The sequence below is a fragment of the Bactrocera dorsalis genome, chromosome 1, assembly GCF_023373825.1.
Source record: "Bactrocera dorsalis isolate Fly_Bdor chromosome 1, ASM2337382v1, whole genome shotgun sequence".
Lineage (NCBI taxonomy): Eukaryota > Metazoa > Arthropoda > Insecta > Diptera > Tephritidae > Bactrocera > Bactrocera dorsalis.
The window spans coordinates 86,188,985-86,203,842 of record NC_064303.1 but is presented as its reverse complement, the minus strand read 5'-3'; the positions used below and the strand labels follow the sequence as shown (position 1 = coordinate 86,203,842).

Sequence of the window (14,858 nt, the reverse complement as noted above, 5' to 3'; positions counted from 1 at the left end):
TCTTGAGGACCAGCATTCATTATCGGATACTATACGGCCAAATACCCACGTACAGTGATAAAAATATAGAAGGGTTTACTGAGAGCATACGCGAAGATCGTAGAAAGTCGATTCGGTATCGTTCGTAGCAACTCTGACTGACTTATAGTACGACTTGGCGGACTTTATGTCGAGATCTTATACTGGAAGCATACAAAATACAGCTTGTGCAAGAACTGAAGCCGCTCGACCTTTCAAGCGACATCGATTCGTTCTATGGGCTGTTAAACAGTTTCAAGAAAATCCGATTTTTTCGAACCAAATTTTGTTCAGCGATGAAGCCCATTTCTGGCTAAGAGCAACCTGAAGAGATTCAAGAGAAGATTTCATCAATGGAAATAATAATAAGCAAAACTTTACGCGTATCATTCCCCAGTTTCCAATCGAAATGATCGAACGAGTCATCGAAAATTCGACTCAATGAATGGAACATCTGAGACGTAGCATTTGAAAGAGGTATTCTTCATAAAAATCTTCTTATTCTTCGAAATCTATCATATATATTCTTCTACCTAGATGTAGTATAGAAATGATTTTTTCCAATTTTGACATTAGGACATACATAGCATTACCAGAAACAATGTTCTCTGAGTTTCATTAAGATACCTCCACCTATTAACCAAATTGTAAAGTCAACCGATTGTTTAAAAGTCTTTACATTATTTATATGGGAGCTAGGACAAATTTTCACGCGATTCTATCTACGAGGTATGACAATTAAGTAATGAGACTGATTCCATAAAAACCATATATTTGAAAATTATTCTACAACTCTGCCATCCCCTTCAAAGTAGTCCCCTTGGGCACCTATACAGCGATTCCAGCGCGTTTTCCATGCTTAGTAACATTTCTGGAACGCTTCGACTGGACTGGCTTCGACAAGCTAGAGCGATGGTACATACTTGTATATCTATGGAGAGGGGAATGATGCCGGGAAAAGAGAAAGGGAATTTCAAGGTCACATGTTTACCACAAGCGCGGCAATAAAATCAGTCTCATTACTTAATTGTGAAACACAGTTATTGCAAAGAGATGACCTCTTACATTAACATACTACTATGGGCAAAAAATAGTAAGACTTTAGAAAGACGATTTGACGCGAACAACTTTCAGGACGGCGTTTAACATCAACTGATGAAGATCACTTCAATAAAAATAGGGTAATTGATACTTGAGAACCGATGATTAACAGTCAGAGATCTTAGTGGTATCATTGGAATATCGGAAAAATGAGTGAAAATCAATTGGAAAGATTAATTGGGCCTAAGGAAAGTGAAAGTACGATTGGTTCCAAAATCACGATAAAGTCTGTGAACCAATACTTACCGACTACCAGGATGTCATGTTTTTGTGAGTCTTGAATCTACGCTTACGACCAGGAAAAAAACGTCAATCTGTCGAATATAGTGGCAAGGTGAGCCGAAGTCGACTTAACCACGCCAAAGAAAGTCAAAAATAAAGGTTATATTGACAGTTTTCTCCAGTTATCGAGCGTTATGCGTCAATTCCGACATACTATACAGGCAAACATAATTTATTAAATATTCTCACCGAGTTTCAATTATATATTTTACAGATTGACTGATATTTTCGGTAAAAAGTTAGTCTGGGGTCCACATATTCATTATTTGAGGGCTTGAATAGTTATCGTCTGATTTTGACAATATTTAGTCATGCGAAGGCAAACGTTAAAGACACTATATGTGGAAAGTTGTATACGATATATTTCCTGTAGCTTGATTTGGTTATGGTAAGTGAACGAATCAGATAGAATTCATGATTTCGTTATACGGGAAGCAGGTGCGGTTTTTGTCCGTTACATATAATACGGTTCATAACGGTTATGTCATATGCAAGTGCACCAGTTACGAGTAAAGTACATTCAAGTTGAGGCATTCTGTGAAGTTTGTCACATTCCATGCCTAAATAATTGCACCTCTTTTACGATTGTCTACGAATTCTAATATGAATTTCCATAAAAAAAATAATTTTATGAGTGCGCATTAAAATAATGTTCATCGGTACAACCCGCTCATCGAATAGACTTGTTCGTATGTAACTGGCGAATAGATCGTCCACGTTGCGTCCAGGTAATGCAAAGTAATGTAATGCATTGTATAAATGAGTAATGATTTTAATGCGACGATTATTAGTGAATATTTTGCAGCAATGATTTTAATGGTGATTGCGACGGACATGCCCACGGGTCGGCGCGGCTAATAGTTAGAACGCTTATCTTCGGCAAAGTGTCAGCGTTAACGCGTTCAATGCAAACACACGGACTCGTAAGATCGACACCAAAGAGGTCGTAAAGTATTTTACGAGCTTACATGATTTGATGGGCACACAGTTATGAAGACACTTGCCCAAGCACTTATGCACTTATACGTTTATGCAAGTGCTCAAGTGCTCTCGACGAAAATCGGGTGGGCCGGCTGGAATGTGTGCGAGCATAATAAAATTATGGATATTTGTGAGATTATCAATTAACATGGAGATCAGTGATCGATGACAAAAGTCTAGGAATGCCTATAAATTACAATTAAGTTGTTTTGAAATTATATCTCCTCGAAGTGGGATTTATTCATTAATCATTATTTAATTCTTATAATAAACTATATTTTTTGTATTATATTTGCATTGTACTTTCTCAAAGTTTTATACTTTATGAATATTCACTAGAAATTTGAATTAAAGCCGACAAATACGTTTCGAGTTATTTCATATGAAATAGGGGATTACAATAGAAAAGGGCATCTGTGGGCAAAAAACTTTGAAAAAGTAGGCGTAGTTCACCCTCTAATAAGTTTAATGTACATACATATCTTCGAGATTACTAAAGTTATAACAACCAAATTCCTTAAGAACCCTTACCGACAATGTAAAAATGGATGAAATCGCCACCTTATAACCAAACTTCGTTCAAATCCCACTAAACACCAAGGCTGTTCAAGCCCCTAGGTAGAGGCAACGTTCAGAGACAACGCTTTCCTGACAACAGTAACTCGTTGTATTAAAAGTAAATGGAATTGGGTCAATACTTCTCAGAATGAGTCTAAAATAGCAATGAAAAATTATGAAGTGAGTCACATAATTATACCCTGAACACCCAGAAGGAAATGTCAGAGACCCTAAAAAATGTAACAGGTTAGTCGAAAAGTCCCCGGCTGTCCATCGTAAAACAACTTTTTTTTTGCCAAATTCGTTTTGTTTATTCAACATGGTTCCATAGTTCAAAGATGTCCCATTGATCATTGCGGCCCTCCAACTTTTCAATACCATTTTTTAGTACGATGTATCTTCTGCTTCAAAATAGGCCTTAGTTTCGATCATCTTTTCATTCAACGTAAACTTGTTCTCTGCGAGCGTTCGTTTGAGGTCTGAGAACAGGATATAGTTACTGGGGGGGCCAGATCAGGAAATTACAGTGGATGTGGTAGCGATCACGGATTTTTGTCATCGTTTTCTCGGACTTGTGTCTTGGTGAAACCGTACTTACTTTTTCTTCAAATACGGCCGTTTTTCAGCGATTTCCTTCTTGAAACGATCCAATAACTCTATGCTATCGGCGCTTTTGATGGTGCTTCTTTTCCAAAGTAATCAATAAAAATTATTCCATGCGCGTCTCAGCAAAGGTCTTAACCTTTCCAACCGACTGTTGCGTTTTTTCCACTCTTTGGAGCGAGTTCATAGTTTGCAGTCCCTTAGTCCCTCAGTTTTTGAGATATAGATCTGAAATTTTGCACAAGTCTTTTTCTTCCCAGGAAGTTGCTTATTTGTCGAAACCGCCAATATCGGACCACTATAACAGCTGTCATACAAACTGATCAAACAAATTCCAAGCCATTGTATGGTTAACATTTTTATTTGCAAGGTATTTCGGCACTGCTTATTACCTAAGCCATTGCTACAATCTCCGAAGAAATTGTTCGGGTTGGACAACTATAGCATATAGCTGCCGTACTAACACCGATGAAACTCTATTTCATGTATAGAAATCTATCTCATTTGACAGGATATCTTTACAAAATTTACTAAGGTTTTTTGTCAACGATATCGCTACAATCTCCGAATAATTTGGGCAGACCGGACCACTGCAGTGTATAGCTCTAATCCAAACTAACCGATAAAAATTAGAATAAAGATCTGGTTATAGCGCATTATGCTATAAAAATGCACTTGTGAAGGGTATGATAACTTAGATGCAGCCGTAGTTAACTTTTTTCTTTATTTTATTGTAAATGGCATCGCACAGTGGGTCTTCAAATAGGGGTTCTTACGTAGACGATATACGTTGGAATATACTATAGTATATGTAATGGGCATCAGCGGTCTCTGCTGCAAGAGTTTTAATTCAAAGCTTGTAGTAGAGAGCTTTACTGAATAGGCTAACAGATTGGTGGGAGTAATTAATGTTTTTTTATTATTTTTAGTTTACTTACAGAAAAGATTTTACCATAAAAAGTGACCATAAACTAAAACCAAAATTTATAATTATCAAATCAGGAAAGTAATGCCAAAATAACAATGACGATTAACAAAAGTGATGGACCTTTAGTTACCAAATTCGGACCCAATACTATATCCAAAAAAAAGACAAGTAAATGGAATTAAGTAACAATTTGGTTCTTTAAGGATATTTAGGGAATCAAATTAGTTTTTGAAGATTTTTTTTGACAAGAAGATTGGAACATTATAAAGCTTCGATTCGATTTTCACTTTATTTGGAAGCAACAACGAAGTTGTCACTTTGATTTGAATACAAATATATACATAAGTATCTTTATTACGTGGTGCTCTCAACAGCATTATAATATATTAATTTATGCTAAATGTTTGTTCGATTCGACACTCTTCAAGGTTTGGCTAGTCTAAATAGCTGCCAATGGTGGTTCTCTTAACCACAAATAAAGTCCGCTAGGTGATTTTAAGGGAATTTTCAGCTACATCTCAATGGCCGGTTTTGAAGTTTCTAGGAAAATTAATTTCCAGTTTGAGCGGTATTAGTAAATTATTGGAAACTCTCAGCACCGACGTTAACTATTAGCGCCCAAGTTTATGACCGACTTGGCGTTACACATACATATGTATTTACAAGTATATATGTATAAATACTGAGCTGAGGAAATCTTTGCTGTAGGAGGAAATGCTTAGATGCCTGTTCAACACTTACCATTTATGCTTGATAGCTGTTGTTGTTGTTGTTGTTGTAGTTGCTACTGTTGTTAGCTTGCGATTATGTGGTTGCTTTCCTATAGTTATGAAGTTGAACAGCACGAACAATTGGCTACACCAGCCAATCTTAACTTCGTAGCAGGCGCTGGCGTCGTTGTTGACGCTGACGCCGCTGTCGCCTTGCTGGTCAGCACTTATCGGAAATGCAGCGCACTGCACTGTCTGGCTGCCGTGTATAGGTTTTCCGGATAAATTGCCAATGCGCAACGAAATAGCACGACTGCGCGAAGCATGCGAGTGTGTGTGTGTGTTAAAGAGTGTTTCTTTGCTTGCTTGCTGGCTTGGACGTAGGGACGCCACGTCGCATAAGTTTCCCGCAACTGAAACGAGACTGTTCGCAATTAATTGCACAACGGACACCCAATATAATTGCAAACGGAACGGATATCCGCTGCCCGGCCGCTAGGCAGATAAACGCCAGAGCAAGCTTCCACAGCCAGACACGGACAGTCTGTGGCGGCGAGTAGGTAGTTGGGTGGCGTGCGGCGGCGTGTGAGGCCGACAACCAGTTAGTGAGGCAGGAAGAAATCACAAATCACAATTCAAATGATCGGCACCGTTTTTTCTAATTTATTTCACCGCTTCTTCTTCTTCGTCTGCGTCTTCTGCCGCCACTACTACGCTTGTGTTTGCGCACTTGTGGGCAGCTTGTGTGCAACCGTTATTTTAAGTGACTGTCGCTTTCAAATCACTGTTGCATGTAGTTGTTGTTACTCTTGTTGTGGCTACTTGTTGGCATCCTTTATTGCGTTGTCGCTGGCGTTGTGGAGCGTGTGAGCGAGCAGGCGCGCGCCGGTGCACTTCCTCCTCAAGTCGTTGTGCGGCGTATTGCACCGACGGATGTTGTTAACTGTGTGTTGCGGCAAGTTGCTGCGCGTTACAGTTAATTTCTATTACCGATTCGCTTATTATGGTTGCTGTTGTTGTTCAGTTGTTGCTGCAACACTTTTAATGTTTTCGTTGCTTGTGCTTGCGTCTTTTTATTGCTGCACTTTTTGTTTTTGTTGCAGTTGTTATGTTGTTGTTGTTGCTGCTGTTACACTCTAATTGACAATTTTGCACTTGGTTGTTGTTGTTGTTGCTTTAAAGTCCGATTATTGCCGCGGGCATTTTGCATGTTGTCTGCGCTACTTGTGACAATTCTACTTGTTGTTGTGTTTGTTGTCTAACTGTTGTCACTTCCGGCAGCTAATACGGTTATGGACACGGTGAGCAGCGCGTCAGTGCGACACAGTGAGGCACAGATTTTCAGTGCAAAAACATTATGAACGGCATTAAACGAATTGTGGGAGGAGTTTATTAAGGGGCGTGGTTTGTGTTTGCACGTGTGGAGAAAATTGTGCTCGGCAGTGTTCTTAAGTTTTCGAAAATGTCAGTTTGAACTGTAAAATGTATTAATTAATTAGCTTGAAATAAATTGCGAAAATTTGCTTGCATTTGCGTTGAGTCGTTGATATTAAATCGAAGCGTGACAGTGCATTTTTAATAAAAAAAAAATTAATAAAATATTTTTAATCAAAAATTTTTGCTAAAATATTTTTTATAAAACAAATTTTTTATTACTTTTCATAAAAAAATTTTAATAAAATATTTTTCGTAAAACAAATTTTAATAAAATATTTTTCATAAAAGAAATTTTAATGAAATATTTTTCGTAAAAAATTTTTAATGAAATATTTTTCATAAAAAAATGTTAATAAAATATTTTTCATAAAAAAATTTTTTCATACAAAAAATATTAAATTATTTTTAATAAAAAAGTTGCTAGAAAAAATAGTGTTCTCTGGAAAACTAGAGCGTGCATTTGAAAATATTTTTTAAGCGCATAAAAATTCAAAGAATTAAAGCTTTTTCACTGCTCTGAAGAATTGTAAATATTAAGCAGACAATTGCACTCTTCATATTTTTATGTTTTCTAAATTCAAATTTGTTTACATTTTATTTATTGTTTAGCATTTTTCAGTCATTTTGAGCAAATTCATATAATTTTTTTTTAATGATTTGTTTTTTTTTAGTAATTTTTACACAAATTTTGTTTCTTTGTCTTTGACATTGAACAGCTTGGAACAGCTATTTGCCGCATTGTTTACATATATTTTTGTGCATTAGTGTAAATAATTTATATTTCAACAGCTAACAGCTACACAAAGTTAATTTAATTAATTTCACGAATTTCTTTAATTGCGTTGCTTTTATTATGCTTTTATATAAAAATGTTTATATTGATATTTGTTTTGTTGAATTTGATGTTTTATATTTTTTTCGGATTATTTAAAAGGTTTGTTTAGAATTATTTTGCTTTAACAAATAATTAATTTAACTTAATTTTTTGTTAATTGAATTAATTTAATTTTTTTTAATAATATTATTTTATTAAATTAAAAAAACCGAATTTATTTTTATTAAATTTTTTTTTTTAATTTAATAAAATAATTTTATTAAAAAAAATTAAATTAATTAAATTACTTTAATTTAAATTAAATTAAAAAAAACGAATTTATTTTTATTAAATTTTTTTTTAAATTTAATTTAAATTTAATTTATTTTTATTAAACATTTTTTTTTAATTTAATTTAAATTAAATTAATTTGCAGTTAACACAATTTTAATATTTAAATTTTATTTTAATTTTTTAAATTTTAATATGCAATTTAATTTAATATGTTGAATTAAATTTTTAATATTGTATGTTTTTCAGATTATTTTTCTTGTTCAATAAGTATTATTTAGCTTTTAATATTAATAAATTTAATTAATTGTTTTTAAATTTAATTTAAATATTTTTATAGTTAATATAATTTTATTTTTTTTATTTTAATTTAGTTTAATTAAAGCAATTTAATTTTCTAAAACTGAGATATTTTAAAATTAATATATTGTTATTTTTATTTTAATTTAATTACCTTAAGTTTAATTTAATTAAATTAATTATTTTAATTTAATTAATATAATTTGAATACTTCTAATTTTATTTTAATTTGATTTAGTTTAATTAAAACAATTTCATTTAATTTGTTGAATTTAATTTTTTTTAATGTTTTTAAAATTTTTTACTAGTTTATTTTGTATTAATTCGCTTTATTTGACAATAAAATGTTTTTTATTGTATACAAATTTATTGAAATATAACTGAAATTTATTTTACAATTTACATAATTTTAATTCTTTTCATTTTATTTTAATTCAATTTAGTTTTGTTTAATTTAATTTAATTACATAAATTTAATTTAATTTAGTTTTGTTTAATTAAATTTAATTTAGTTTAATTTAATTCAAATTTATTCTATGATTAACATAATTTTAATTTTTTTATATTTTAATTTAATTTATTTTAAAATAATTTAATTCCCTTTAATTAGATTCATTTGATTTAATTTTATTTTAATTCTCATGTTAATTTTCAATATTTGCTTTATAATATTTATTATTAATTATATATGTGTTACCGCTATTTTTTGTTCTCTTTGAAGTTAACGAAAAATAATATGTTAAAGTAATGTAATTAATAATTAAATATAATTAGTTTTTTCAGTGTTGTAAGCGTTAACATTTATAAAGAATTCGATTTTTATTTTATTTTTTATTTTTTTTTATCTCCAGACCCGCTGTTTAGTTGAAATTTACCATGTTTAATACCGAAAGGCAATGAATTTATTTAAAAATACTTTTTAAACTTATTTTTTAAATAAAATTAAATCAAATTACATTATTTTTATAACCAGTCCCGGCATTTACTTGAAGTTTACTAGTTTTCAAACTTATTTATTAAATAATATTAATTCAAATTAACATTCGTTTTACTTTCACGCAGTCAACCAATTTGCAGTCTATAAATGCAATAAATTTTGTTATATTTTTCACTTCGACTTCTTACAAATATAATACTTTACAGCTTCTATAAAATATTAATATGCTGCAATTTATTAAAGTCGTCGTATTTTATGAATTTTTTATATAATTTATTGTTTTACTCTAGTATACTTGATTTGCATTACAGTTGAACTCAATTAAGCACATCCAATTAAAATAAATGGGACGATTTATATACACAAGTATGTATATACATATATTTATATATAAGTGTATTTGTACATCGGTGCCGTCAAATGCAAATTTCTGCTGAAATTACACAATGTAGTTAATTATCTGAGCATTAATTTTTATTTATACACCGTTTAAAAAATTTATGGTTGGATTTTCTGTAATGATATCGAACGACAAGCTGCCAGCGCTTATCACTTCTGGTCAATTAAGTGCCATTGCAGCGATAAAATTCCGCAATAATTCCATTTAAACGAAACATTAATTTTTATGCAGCTAGCGCTTTTCCAATAACACTTCATTGCTAATTAAGCAGCGCTAATTTTTTGTATTAAATTGTTTGCAGTTTTATTATTTCATAACTGTCGTTTGTTCAAATGCCATGCCGTTAGTTTAATTAGGTCACATTTTCCATTGTCATATTTAACTAATATCGCTATGTAAATACACACATACACAGACGAAATGCACACACATGCAGCTAAACACAGAATTGGTAAAGAAAAATATGGCAGGCGTCTAACGCATCCGCGCACGCCTTACGCGGACATAGGACTGTGGACCAAAGGCCACAGACTGCGCGTTAGAATTGCGGACGATGCTACCATCCGAGCCGTTAGCTGCTTGCTAGCTAGCCAATTTACTCATACGCGCTGTTGATGACGCCCATGCATGCACTCGTGCACTCTTCGTTGTCGTCGTCGTCGTTCAGATCGCGTAGCACTCACCACTCACTCAGTCAACACATCGTACAAACACTGAATTCGTCTAATTTTGGTCCTGCGCAACACCGGACATTGCGACAAAACACAACCGTAAAGTAAGAGATCGTCTTGCTGACTGGATGACGCGCGCGCACAATCCATACCCGACGTACATTTCCTTCAACTCATCGCAAAACGCTATAACTACTAAGACGACGACGGCGACGACAACGCCGCTTCATTTGCTGCTGCCGCGCGATGCTGCTGCTGCACAGATGTGTTGAGCCAGGTGAGCGCGCGACGGTGCACGACGAACTTGCTCTGCATTCATAAAACTAGTCAACAACAATAACAAAAAAAACTTAGAAACACGCGCGCGCATTTACAAACCCAACACGCACACACAGGCATACATTGTACATACAAGCATACTCGTTTGTTATGGCCAACGACAGTAAAGAAGAAGCAATAGAAGCAATATGAGTAGCAAGAAATAACAACGAAATCGTCCACACATTGAAGAAATGTAACAATTGCCAATCGCGCAAGCGCTGTCGCTGTCTAAGCTGACATCGTTAGCACCGTCGCTACCAACGCCGCATACACGACTACCGAATGGACGAGCGCCAGCGAACTAAACTTTACTCTAATTCAGTCGGCCGCAGACGCGAACGGCGCATACCACAGAGCTAGGGTAGAGTTCAGTTAGCGGCAGTGAGCGCCGCGCATTACTCAGCACAAAAGCCGATAGTGAGACGTCAGCTAGAGTTGCCGTTACTTCTTCTTTGCCGAACACTGCCACCCTCTGTCCAATTACGCATGCGATCACTTACACTAGTTGCCTACGCACACCCTCGCAGCGACAGCGGCGCGCAGCCAACGCAACGACAGCAGTAGCAGCTTTGACGCCTCGGACGAACACACTGTTGCATTCAATGCGACGATTGGCGCAGAAATAACGGTACGACTGTAAGTGGAGAATTAGCGGTATCGTTTTTAAGGCAGAGTTGGCGCGCGTCACGACCATGCTGCGCTGTTCGTCGGCGGTGTACTGAAATCGAAGTGATCTCAACGCTTCACTTTACCCTCAAGTGGAATTGGGCAAGACAAGGTAATGCAGTCAAGACAACAATGTCTTCGGCAACAACAAGCTAACATTAGAATCGACGAAGAAATCGACGAAAACGAATAAGATCGACAACATCACAACAAAATTGGCTATGCAACAGCAGAATCACAACAACAAGGGAAGCTACAACACAGGCATTACATTCAAAGTGGAGTCGGAAAAACAAAGCCACAAAAATGCCCGAACGAGATCGCCACTGGCATCGTTAGCTGAGTCGCTCAATTTCTACAACAACAGCAACAGCGCGTGCACAGAGGAAGCGAACGAACAGCCGAACAACTGTAACAAAACACAGCGAGCGCCAAGTATGGCTTATAAAAGCAAAAATAAAGTGAAGATGTAGGCGCAGCTGTCGACCGTCGGCAGCGGCATTTACTGAATGAAACTCGCAGTCGACAGAAAGTGGACGCGTTGGCGCTGAGGCGGCGCAGCAGCCGGCTGCGCGGCTTAAGCTGAAGCTGGATTTGGGTGGAGTATCTTCCGCCCAAATATGTACGTTGCGCTCGATTGAGTCAGAGCCGGTCACTAAAGCTGGCGTGGAATACGTTCCACAAGCAACTAGTCTTTATGCGCTCTTCGCGCTCTCACCTTTGTAGCGCTTATAACGGCATCATTTGTTGGCGTACACTACGTCGTCCGCAAAGCGGTGGATGACGCGCGCAAATGTTTAGGCAGCAAAAGTGATGTTGTAGCACGAGAGGATTACCAGTTCGTCCGTTGTTTGTTGCTTTGTTTTAGAAATACACTCTCGCTCTCTGTTGACTTTTGCGCGTACCAAAAGCAAACAAGTCAAGAATATGTCTTGACTTGATAAGCTCGAGCTTGCGACAAACAGTTCGTAACCGGGCTCTACAGTCTGCTGGCGGACTTCTGGCTGTTTAGTTATCTACTCAATGTGCGAGCGCATGAACTTGGCTTGCAATGACGCTGAAAATTCGTTAGTATCAGTGCATTACGAACTGCTTCCGAATTCTTTGTGTAATATAAGCGTCCGTGACTGCTAGCGTTGCACCCTTCACCTTGTCATCTCTTTGTTGGCGGCAAGTAACTGCTTGACAGCTAAGCCAAGTAGCGGATCGTGCACCTTAAGAGGCGGTTGATAGACAAGGCGACAGGCTGGCCGCTCTCGATTCCGGCGAGTGGCGACCGCGCCAGTAGCTGAAGTGCAGCCAGCAATCAGCATTATGGGCTTCAACTTGCTACTGGTCTATTTCGGCGCGCTTCACTTTGCGGTGGGCATCTTGACATACGAAATTGGAGTGGAATGCGCGCTTGCATCTTAATGCCAGTTAGTCAGTCAGTCAGTCCTTGCGAATCAAGGGGCTCAAATTAAAATATGCCGTTAGGAAGGTCTGCTCGTGCGGACTCTGTATCAAAGCGGACCTCGGACCACGGACCACGGACCATGCCACGCCAATTCAATTTAGTTTTGTGACGTGGCGGCGCATGCAAGTGTGACCAAGTAGAGCAAAGTGCCACACACACACACACTATCCCATAAGTACTTATGTTTGTCGGTATGCAAACGGTATTTGTTTTTTCCTCGCCTAGGCGCACAGTGAAAAGCGTCCAAAGCGCTGTTGCACGAAATCGATCAAATCACAAATGACTGGACAGTGACAGTTGAACAGTTGAACATGGCTTGCATGTCATTTGCGAGCGCACACATACGTACGAACACACGCGAACGGGCGCGCGCAAATAACCTTCACTTCAAGCGTTTAAAGACAACAGAAGCGCGCTTCTTATGCCAGCGGAATGGAAAGCGGCGAAATGTGGTGCTTGGTGCTTGCCGCATATCGGGGCAGCTGGCTAACTCGCCTGCAAATGTGCAACGATTGTGTCGCACCGATGCAAATGAAAGCAGTGACTGTTGATTTTTTCCGCCATTCGAAACGGATGCGGACACGCGCACTCATTCGCGGAGCACTTGGCGGCGGGCCATCGGGCAGGTAAAGTGGTCGTTAGTTAAGTTGGACCGTGATGCACATAAATATTGCGAGTATTTGCATCTGGGGCAGGCGCTGCTCAATGCCATGAGCGGATTTATGTCAATCTTCGTCGTTGGCGTATTGGGAAAAAGGTGACATTTTTAGGTTGTAGGGCTTGCTGTGTTTAATTAAGGTCTTTGGAGTGGACAATTTCTTCTTCTTGTTACTTGCTATAAGAAATGTGGCGTTTACCCCTTAGGGGGAGCACTTTTTCTACAGTTTTTGTTTTTACTCAGCTTGCGTAGAGCCAATCGAGTAGTTGTCTTACCTCGTTCCAATAGCTATTAATCGGCACCCAAGGCTCTACTTTTTTTATACCAAATGTTTTTATAGAAATTTTTCTTTAATTGAGCTAAGAACAGTCTAGTTATTTTACTTTAAGAAATTAAAAATTTTTTGCTCGTCCAAAAATCGAAAATTTGTTTCTTAAAGTACATTTCAGGATACTGAAGCATCATTCAATTGGTAGCACAGCGAAACAAATTCACTGCCAAAATCATAAATTCCTCTCTTATTCGACGTTACGAGATTTCGAGAGAAAGGTTCTGCGGAAGATTTATGTTCCCTTGCGTATTTTCTACTTTCAGAGGAAGAGTAAGACCTCCACTCTGTTGGAAAGTCCAGGGAGAGAAAGATCTAGGATCTCTTGGTTATCGCCAGTATAGGCGCTTTTTAAAAAAGGTGATTCCCAAGTTTTGCCTATTAGCCACCATTATATATCAAAATATCGATATAAACTATTTTATACCAAAAATACTTATTAAATAAAACCTGAAAGAAGGGGCCCTTGCAACCCTGCTTTGAATAACAAGATTAATTTACATAAATCAGCTCAGGTTGTTAGAATGTTAAACAGATTGGAGACTGTTAAGGGTCGATGCCTTTGCAATACGCCTTATAGTTGCTGCAATACAAATTTGGTTCTCCCTAAAAAGTGTCGAGCAGTTTGGAAACTTGAACACGATTTTGATACACCCTAGCACATATAATACATATGTATTAAGCTTCTGTAAAAGAATAAGCGAATAGTCCTCAAATATTAATATCACCGCAGACCTGGATCATTTGGTAATAATTGCTGCAACAATCTGTGGGTAAATGGCTACCCGTAAATCCGTCCATGGCCAACATAATTTGCAATCCCTATCGTACATCTCACTCCAATTGTGTTTGTGGTTATTGAATGTACATAGCGTGACGGTAGCGAGTCTCCAAACAGGCGCAACTGGAGAGCATTGGAGTGGTGGTGCTCGATCATAAGGAAAGCTGTGTCATTTGAGGGAGTGGCACTTTGCGGCGCTAAAAGAAGCTCAAGTAAGAGCTGGCACGCTTTTAATCTTCTTCCATCGTCAGCCACCAAAAAATATGTCTGTATGTACATATCTATGTATGTATTTACATATGTACACAAAGGCGCCAGCGAAAAGCAGAGACTTCGAGCTACTGCTATATCTGTCTAAGTAAAGGCTCATCGCATTCAATTAGATGATGTTCAGTGTTAAGCGAACCATAAATTAAAATCCATCTTTTAGTTAAGCAAGCGATAGTTACCTCCCACTCCTGCTCGCATACTCACAACAACGATTTATTTTGTGTTTGCTCTCGCTCCCTCATGCAATAGAGACTGAAGTCAATTATTTTTTTGTTCCGCTGTGTTACAAGCGCGGTCGCTAAACTCCATGCTAGATGTGGTTGAGTGATATGCGCGCGAGGAGTGCG

General features: G+C 36.9%; 1 protein-coding gene across 6 annotated transcripts in view; it reads right to left on the bottom strand.

Moving 5' to 3' along the window:
• LOC105223871 (zinc finger protein rotund) overlaps positions 1 to 11,064 on the bottom strand; it is a 49,838-nt gene extending 38,774 nt beyond the window's left edge. The window contains exons 1-2 of one of the 6 annotated variants that reach the window (XM_049462444.1): positions 10,853 to 11,064; positions 5,213 to 6,656 (exon numbers count right to left, since the gene is read on the bottom strand). The gene's annotated coding sequence lies outside the window, so the exon portion shown is untranslated. Of the gene's footprint in view, positions 1 to 5,212; positions 6,657 to 9,446; positions 10,808 to 10,852 lie in introns of those variants that run through there. The other 5 variants (XM_049462415.1, XM_049462430.1, XM_049462425.1 and 2 more) reach the window with 5 other exon arrangements.
• Positions 11,065 to 14,858: the final 3,794 nt, after the last annotated feature.